Source organism: Scyliorhinus torazame, chromosome 2, assembly GCF_047496885.1.
Source record: "Scyliorhinus torazame isolate Kashiwa2021f chromosome 2, sScyTor2.1, whole genome shotgun sequence".
NCBI classification, from domain to species: Eukaryota; Metazoa; Chordata; class Chondrichthyes; order Carcharhiniformes; family Scyliorhinidae; genus Scyliorhinus; species Scyliorhinus torazame.
The window spans coordinates 154096464-154104175 of record NC_092708.1 but is presented as its reverse complement, the minus strand read 5'-3'; positions in this window follow the sequence as shown (position 1 = coordinate 154104175).

The window sequence follows — 7712 nt, the reverse complement described above, 5'->3', positions numbered from 1 at the left end:
GATCTCAGTTAGAAAATTATTAATTGTGCTAGCATCTACTGTTTTTTTTGTGGAATGAGAATTCCACATGCCAATCTTCCTTTGTGCGAATAAATATTTCCCAATTTCTCTCCTTGATGGCCTGGCTCTGAACTTAAGCTTATGTCGCCTTGTCATACCATTGAAAAAATATGGCCAGGATTCTCCGATCCCGCGGCCAAGTTCTGACGCCGGTGGCTAGTACGGCGCCAGAGTGGTGTCCGCTGCTCCGGCGCTCGAAAGCCGGTGCGCCACGGCCGGCACGAGTCCGCGCATGCGCATGGGTTCCCGTCTCCGCACTGGCCCCCGGGCAATACGGCGGAGCCCTACAGGGGCCCAGCACGGAGGAACATCGGCCCCCCCACGGAATGAGCCTGCCCGCCGATCGGTAGACCCAGATCGCAGGCCAAGCCACCTTGGAGACCCCCACCCGGAGTCGGATCTCCCCGTCCTCCCACCATGACAGCCCCCACAGCCAGAACTCCGAGGTCCCGCCGGGTAGGCCCATACGTAACCTGTGCCGACGCGACTTGACCGAACTCGGCGGGCGATGGCCGAGAAACGGTGCCGGAGAATCGGTGGGCCGGCGTCGGAGCAGCGTGGCGCGATTCTCGTGCCCCCCGGTCATTCTCCGATCCCGGCCTATATCTCTACCTCACCTGGCAATTCCTTTCAGAATCTTAAAAACTTCAGTCAAATCAAACCATAACCTTCTACATTCCAAAGACTAATCTATGTAATTTCTCCTCATAATCTAACCCTTGCAATCTGAGTAACACTCTGGTGATTCTACACTGCACCTCAAGGCCAATGTATCATTTTTTTATTCATACACAGTTCTCCAAATGTAGTCTAACCAGTGATATATACAGCTGTAACAAATCTTTCTCCCCTTTATATTCTAGCCCTCCAATTATAACGGCTAACATCTCAATAGCTTTTTTGATTATTGAACATTTGGGAGGAACTGGCTGCCCATAAGAGGTCATGGCAAGGTTCAAAAATGTCCATCTCCTTCAACTTGTGGGTCACAAAGAGCAGGAGCAATCCGCTAGGTACCGTAGGGTGCCTTTGGGCTTCCCTAACCTTGGCTTCTCCTCAGTTGCTTCATGCAAAGGAATCCATTGTCCTCCGATCACTGACCGCAACTGTCCTGGAAACCTTCCACCCTATGACTGTTGGGGAACATTCCCTTGCATCCACATTTACGGCCCCCTGCTGCCAAGACAGATAGTGAATTTGACTAGATATCGGCTGTGATTGCCAGAAGCTTTATTGAAGTAAGGCCCTGCAGTAATATCCACGTGCCCCACTCCTCTGCATGCACCAACCACTACAGGGCTATCCACTTCACCCCCAGGTAAAATTAAGAAAACAAGGCCTCGTTGTTCACCTACCCTATTGATTTGAGGAGTAGATTTTATGTAAGAACAGAGGATTACAATAGAAGATTTATGTGGCAATATTGGGGGTGATTCTCTGAGCCCCGTGCCGGGCCGGAGAATCACCGCAACCGCGCCCCAACGCCGGCGCGCGATTCTCAGAGGTGCGGAGAATCGGCGCCATTTGTGCCGGTGTGTTTGATGCGGTGCCGGCCACGGGCCGCTGGAATCGGCGGGGCTGCCAATTCTCCGGCCCGGATGGGCCGAGCGGCCGCACGGATACGAGAGATTCCCGCCGGCGTCTTTCACCCCTGGTCTCTGCCGGCAGGAACTCTGCGCGAAGGGTCGGAAGGCGGCCTGTGAGGCGGGGGAAAGTGCTCCTTCACTGGGGGGTGGCCTCCGATGGGCTCTGGCCTCGATCGGGGCCCACCGATCAGCGGGCTGGCCTCCCCCCCCCCCCCCCCGGCCTACTTTGTTGCGCGGCCGTCCCCTGAATCCCCACGCCATGTTGCGTCGGGGCCGGCGCGCTGAAGCAGTCCCCTGCACATTTTTTTGCAGCCTCTTCTGCACCCTCTGTAAAGCCCCCACATCCTTCTGGTAGTATGGCGACCAGAATTGAACACGATACTCCAAGTATGGCCTAACTAAGGTTCTATACAGCTGCAACATGAATTGCCAATTCTTATACTCAATGCCCCGGCCAATGAAGACAAGCATGCCTTATGCCTTCTTGACTATCTTCTCCACCTGTGTTGCCCCTTTCAGTGACCTGTGGACCTGTACACCTAGATCTCTCTTACTTTCAATACTCTTGAGGGTTCTACCATTCACTGTATATTCCCTATCTGCATTAGACCTTCCAAAATGCATTACCTCACATTTGTCCGGATTAAACCGTATCTGCCATCTCTCCACCCAAGTCTCCAAACCATCTAAATCCTGCTGTATCCTCTGACAGTCCTCATCGCTATCCGCAATTCCACCAACCTTTGTGTCGTCTGCAAACTTACTAATCAGTCCAGTTACATTTTCCTCCAAATCATTTATATATACTACGAACAGCAAAGGTCCCAGCACTGATCCCTGCGGAACACCAACTATTCACAGCCCTCCAATTAGAAAAGCACCCTTCTATTGCTACTCTCTGCCTTCTATGACCTAGCCAATTCTGTATCCACCTTGCCAGCTCACCCCTGATCCCATGTGACTTCACCTTCTGGACCAGTCTACTATGAGGGACCTTGTCAAAGGCCTTACTGAAGTCCATATAGAACTTGTAGTTGCAATTTAGGAGCGATTCTGAGTAAATTAGCATCCCTTATCCCCCACGCTGACCCACCTTCCCCTTCCCGCACCATGCTGACTCCCCGCTGCCTCTCCAAATGTTTGCGTGGTGAGGTTCTTGCTATTTTCATGAGTTCTGTTTTATTCCTTCAACTAAAGTGTACTGGCATCAAGTGGTGGTGCCACAAGGTACATTTTAAGCAGATGATCCACATTCCATTTATTCCAGAATGACAGTCCTTCAAATGGAGTTAAAGGTAGTCTCTATTCTTGGCATGCCGAATCCTTTGAGTGGTGGTTGTGACGAATGTGATATAAAATAGTTACTTTAGAGATATTAGTTACTGTAATGTAGAGATAGGCCAGTCTCATCCTCCATGATTTAACCGTTACCCCCTCATCTCCGCACTCTAGCTGTAGCTGGAAGATACACAGTAAATCTCGGGCCAACAAATTACAGTCCAATCCAGTAGTCACTACAAACTGATGATCTGCAGACTTATTCTCGTAAGTGACTGTCACAGGTTCAGAAATAGGATACTCACACACCTGTCCTTGGAACCCCGACAAATGCTGGGTGTGGTCAGATAGTGGTAGGCGAAGTTCTGATTGCAGAGAAGACATGGTTGCTCCAGTGTCGATTACAAATGGGTGATGTTCATCTCCTATCTGCAGAGAGATAATAGGTTCCCTGTCCGATTGGAGAGTCCTTATGACTAAATTAGCTAGTCAATCCTGTGTTGGGAAAGGGTTTGCCTAGGAGAAGTCAGTGTACCTCATCTGTCCTCCCCTTGGTGGCTACCCCCTCCTTCTGCTGCCTGTCTTTTAAAGGGGCATTCCTGTTGCCAGTGATCTGCACGGCCACAATTAAAACATGCATTGCTCCCTCTATATCTGCCCCGTCCTCTTCTCCCAGTAGACCAATGGCCCCTCAGAGGGGGCGGCGGTTGTAAAGCTGTTGGTGCATACGGTGGGCCATAAAAAAGAGCTGAGGGTCCCTTTGGGTGGGTTTGATATCCTCCCCCTCGCTGATCCACCCACCCAAAGTCACAATATTGGGGCTCCAGCTGGTAAGCTACCATTTCTGCCGCTTGTTGGGGTCACAGATCATCCTTTTTCATTACACACTCAGCCTTAACCTTTGTAACTGAGCCTCCTTCCTGGCCTACATCCTCCTTCCAATAAAATCTGACTACCCTTGCCATCTGGGAAGGGTCGTTCTCTGTCCAATTCATGTTAGTACATTTCACAGCAGTAGCCACGGAAGGTGGTAGGCAATGCACAATAGCACAATATTGAGGGGAATTCTGACCATTTTGATATGGCAAGTCGCCTGACTGCCCACGGTAGATTTCATTAAAACGTTCCAGAAATTCCTCTGGCTCTTCAATCTTCTTAGGTTTTGGGTCTAAGATAGCAGAAATATTTATGGGCTTTTGAAATGTGCTATTTAACGCATTCAGGATTTGTGTCCCTCTATCGTAGTCTAACGCATGGGCTTGCTGAAGTGCGGCGTGGCTAGCATAATTCAAGTGATTAAAATGATTGCGGTACTCTGCTGGGGTTAAAACCTGCTGGACTAGGGCCCAGAGGTCCCTAGAATCAGCTTGATAAATTGAGATGGTAGTTCTCAGGAAATCCACGAAAGCAGCAGGAGATTCTTTTCTATCTGGGATTGTAGCCATAATAGCCATCATCGCACTGGGTGTCCATGGGAAATAAACGTCTATCGTGGGCTGGGCCCCTGCGTCAAGGTTTGGTATCTTCCTAATCGGCAACTGTCTCCGAGTCTCACCAGGGGGCACTCTAGCTATTTCCTCTGGTTCTTCCAAGACTTCGACGTCCCTCCCTGTCACTAGAGGGAGTTCTTTCTCTTTCAATCCTGGCATCTCCCTTTGTTCTCGAAATTTGCGGTTTCCCCTTGGTCTGAAGGGATTTAGGTGGTATGCTTAATTGTTTCTGGTTAGGATCAAGCCCTTCTCTCGCTGTCCGAGATCGGGTCCTAGAGCTAACTGGGCTTGCGGAACAGAGCTCCTCTTCCCCTACTGATCGTGAAGATGGTAAATCGAGACCCCGCTATCAACCAAAAGGGCTGGAGTTACTGGCATGATTGGAATCTGGGGAGCAGTGACTGGATATAAATTATTATACTCTGGTGGTTCTGGAATTAGTGCAGACAATGCTAAAGGTGCAGTCGGAACTTTTACTGACATTTTTAAATCATCGAATTGATAATTTTCTGTCAATTCAAGGCCAGCCATTGAACTACGTAGCCCATCTTTTGTTTGACCCGAGCCTTTCCTGTCTTTACTTGCGCGTATTTTTTTTTTGAATGCACATTCCTTTTTCAAGACCTGTAATGTTTTTTTTTTACCCTGTTCACTAATTGGAATTCCCATTTTAAGGGCATTGTCCTGCCAACTTGATAACATGATCCTATCTCTTTCCTCTTGACAATATTGTCTCCATAATCTAATTAACTCTTTAGCTTTCATACTTTGGCTCTTTCTTTTTTTTAATTATATATATTTTTTAAATTTGCTTATTTATAACCAATGGCAATTTTTGCTCCTTGGCAAAATGATTGAAAAGGTTCTAACAGTGTTCTTTTAAAACTTAAAATGTTTGAAAATTCAAATTGAATTACTGCAACTTGCAAGCTTAGCTCTGATCTCAACTCAGAACTAAATTTACAATTTGCTTAACACAAACTTGTATAACATTTACAACTTAATTAATTCTTTATCTTAACAATTTTTCTTTTAACAAGTTTTTCTTACATTCACAAAAATGTTGGCTGCTATCAATGAGGGAGCAGTTAGCTGCGGTGATGTATACCGGAGCAAAGTCAACTGTCATCTCCAGATTTACACTTTTTAAAATGGTATCAGTGAGTTTCTTTAAGTTTCTATTAATTCACAAATAAAATGAGATAAACATTATTTCAAGTAAGTAAAACTTAAGATTCTGGTAATTTCAATCAATTGCTTTCGAAAATAATAACTTTTACCAAAGAGGTGGAGAAACCCACTGGTTTCCTTTAATTAATTCAAAACATAACTTTGCTGGAGTTCACTGACTCAAAGGAAAGATATCCGATTACACTACAGGCTGCTGCTGTTATCTCAAGGCCTGAGTGAGAAGCACTGTCTGTCGTCTTTAACTTTGGCTGCTGCTGTTAACCCTTTGAGAGACTTCTGCTTTAACCAACATGCAGCATCCAGCTCTATGGATGTTCTTTGTCTTGAAATTTATCCAAGCAATTCCCCACAATCTCAACTAGTCCTCAGAACTGCGTTTTTCGCCACTACAGTCCAAGGGTACAATTTTAGCTTAATCAACTATAGATTTAAAACACTCACACATGGAATTGAATCATCTTCAGATTTAAAAACACTTATTGAACTGAACCTTCATCTACTGAAGTCCCATCAGCCCTAAAAACACTTACTTAACTGAACCTTCATCTACTGAAGTCACATCAGCCTTAAAAACACTTATACATGGAATTGAATCATCGTTTTAGATGTCCCATCAACCCCAAAACCTAACCCAAGCCGAATCAGAACTCACACATGGAGTTGAACAATCTTCAGATTTAAAAACACTTATTTAACTGAACCCTCATCTGCTGAAGTCACATCAGTCGTCAACAACACAATTAACCCAAAACTGAACTATCAATTATGATACCCCATCAGTTTAATTTTCTAATCCCCAGACTGACCTTTGATTTTGTTGAGACGATCTTTCCGTACCAACCGCAAGTGACCAGACTAATCAGACGATAAGAAGAGGGGAAAAAGCAATGCGCGGTCATTTTCCAGCTATACTTTGTGGGCCCCTTCTTCCCACTCTCCCTGTTCATAATCAGTCTAATTCTGATTTCGCGGTTGGTCAGAATCGTCTTGAGAAATCCCGGGTTTCGGCACCAAATGACAAATCCCAAATTTCTTTACCCGTCAGTCTGGCCTCAATAAAAGTCGAGATGGATTTGCAGGTACAGCATTAGTTATTTTATTTGGCTTGCAAGCCTTTCTCAATTCACAGCAAGTACAAAGCACATCTTGCTTCGTACACCTCCGGAATCAAGTGAGTCTGTAGGACAAAGGGATCTCTACTACTCACACAACTGGCATCAAGTTTCACATACACGATTCCCATAGGTCATCCTATACCCCTCCTGACCTATCCATACACTCTAATTGGCTCACTTCCAATCCCTTCCTCTGGCCCCTATTACCCAGCATCCTTCTCTCCTTTGGTGGACACACCTCCTCCTTGCTTTGCCATGCGGTCTGAAATCCTTTGTCTCTGAACTCACCAGAATGAGACTGGCCTATCTCTACATTACAGTAACTAATATCTCTAAAGTAACTATTTTATATCACATTCGTCAGTTGCACATGATTTGGACACTGAAAGAGAGGTATCCTTTTTCTGAAGATGCCGCTGACCATGTGCTGTTCCTTGTGTCTGATAAATCACAACTCTGGCTACACGTCCGAAAGTACTCCATTAGCTGTAACGCATGTTGAGAGGTCTGCTGGTCATAAGAAGTGCTACATAAGCGAAAGTCTTTAACACACCATGCCAGAGTGGCAGCCTAGACAGTGTATTCAAATCTCTGGGGTGTGACTTTGATTCATGAACTTCTGACTCAGAGGCCAACTGAAACAGACTGTGCCACAACTCCGCTAGAGCTCTGCTGACTCACAGGAAAACGACATATTAATGCATACTGAGTGGGTGCACCGTCTGCAATACGCAGAATAAAATCAACGTCACCACCATCCTTAATATTTTACATAATTGTTTGATTGCTAAAGTCAGGCTGGCGACTCTAAGGTACCAGGAATTCCAGAACCATCATGTTCCAAGCACACCAGAAGCGAGCACATTTCACATTGAACCTCTGATGCTTTGTTTCTAAAATGTGAGCAAATCAAGATGTGATCAGATGCACATTTCAAGAATGGTGTCAGGTGGCTGTTCACTGATTTTATCATCAATTCCTTTTTTCTTTCT